Source organism: Egretta garzetta, unplaced genomic scaffold, assembly GCF_000687185.1.
Source record: "Egretta garzetta isolate BGI_Z169 unplaced genomic scaffold, ASM68718v1 scaffold51, whole genome shotgun sequence".
Lineage (NCBI taxonomy): Eukaryota > Metazoa > Chordata > Aves > Pelecaniformes > Ardeidae > Egretta > Egretta garzetta.
Window position 1 is genome coordinate 1,789,955 of NW_009258549.1, and position 1,952 is coordinate 1,791,906.

Genomic DNA, 1,952 nt, shown 5'->3' on the forward strand with positions numbered 1-1,952 from the left:
CAACTTTGTGCCAGAGACTGTACGGACAGCTGTATATTCACAGTCAAAAATTCTTTAGCAAACAAAGAAAATTACTCTATAAATAATAATTTCCTTCAGCTTGAATTTAAAAATCTTTGTCTTAAGCCTTACAGGATACGCCAAGCAGCTACCCCACACTTTACCTCATCTTTCCTTCCCCACAGAATCACTGACACTTCCACCTCAGTCACCACAATGGTGATTCTCAGAGCAACTCCTTCTCCCTGGCTTTTCATATTTTTATTGAAAATCCAGATTTTAATGGGAAAACAACAAAGAGATTTGCTGCAGAAATAAGATGTAGCAATCAGGATGCTGCCATGAAAAAATTTGAGCTGTCAAGAGAGCTCCAAGACCACACTACAACAGCTAGCCTGGCAGAGTACGTAGGAAATAGAGAAGACTAACAATTCCACAAAAGATACTGAGACTCCATGGCATTGCAGAGTATCATCTGCAGTTTGTGGTCAAAGGGTTAAGAAAAGGGAGTGGAGGGAAGGAGGGGAAAAGGAAAAAAAAAAAAAAAAAGAAATGAATATTCAACTGTGTATCAGGTTTGGCAAAGCAACAGCTGTGCTCTACCCTCCATTACACAGTTTCCTGCCTATGCAACTCCCAGAATCTAACCAGTTGCCTTTTTTGGCTATAATCAGGCAGGACACAGAGGCGGTATGCTTGAGCTAAATTCAGTTTCATCATTTCCTGAGGAATCCTAAGTAACCAGCCATCTGAAATATCCTACATTACACTGAAACATATTCCTCACTTCCTTACCATTAGAGTACATGCATTCAATACACCTTGGGAGATTTATTCTGGGATAAAGACTAATTTTTTTTTGATAAGAAATACATAAGACCACAAGAAATCTTTCGAGGGGTATCCCCAGCCAGTTCTAGATCTGAAGAGAACTAAGGAAAGAAGGTATTAAGGAAAGAAGCTACTGAGAGGTTAATCAAACTCAATTCAGGGGTTCTCCTCCTATAAGATCTGATACACAGCAAGACTATGTTCTTCAGCCGCTAAGGGGTCATTCTGTAGCATCTACCCCTTTTTATTCCCAGGACTGCAAATAACCATCACAGTAAGAAAGGACCTAACATGGCTACTCTAAAATCTCACTAGACAGCAAGTTTTTTATGCCACTACTACTAAATAGTGAGGAGATTCAAAGATGGTCTGTACCTCAAACTTCAGACAGACTTGCAAATTGCCCTATTGCATGGCAGCAGCACACAGTCTTATTTTCACCATCTCAAACTAGTTTTCATATGCTCCTGAAGAGAAGAGTCCTCAGGTACCAGGACTAAAAAACTGGCGGATCACACTAAGATAACATGGTATTAGTGCTATTCTCGAGGCTGACTTCTAACCCACAGGGCCTCTAAACTAGCAATACCACAAACCAACCGTTAATTTGCCTTCTCCACAAGAACAGTGCCAGAGGAATCAGATTCAGCAAGTTCCATCTCATGGGCTCCAAAACTTAGCTTCCTAGCTTATGCTGCATTTCACTGGGCATTTCTAAAAAATCCTTGAGTGGTCAACGAAGTCCTGTAAGCTCTTGCAGCCTTACAGCAACTCGCAATGAATGCAAGTCATTACCATTTTAGCAACAAATTAGGAAGCAATTTGTTTACCTAGTAGCTTGCATTTTGGGTGTAGATAATTATGTGGGGCAAGGACATTTATCTTTACATGGCTATTGTGCAACTGTCAGATGAGAATACCGTTAACAATATTCTTTTTGATGCAAGACCAGTCTACAGGTAAGACGACAAAAAAATACAGAAGGAAGACAGACCATCCTTGTTTTGAGTTTAAATGTCTCCTTCCTAGTATTGTTTCCAAAAATGAAATACCTCAGTCTCTTCCCTGTTAACCCAGTACGCTCCCTTACTGTGTTTTGTAGCGGTCTGAGGAACAGGCTG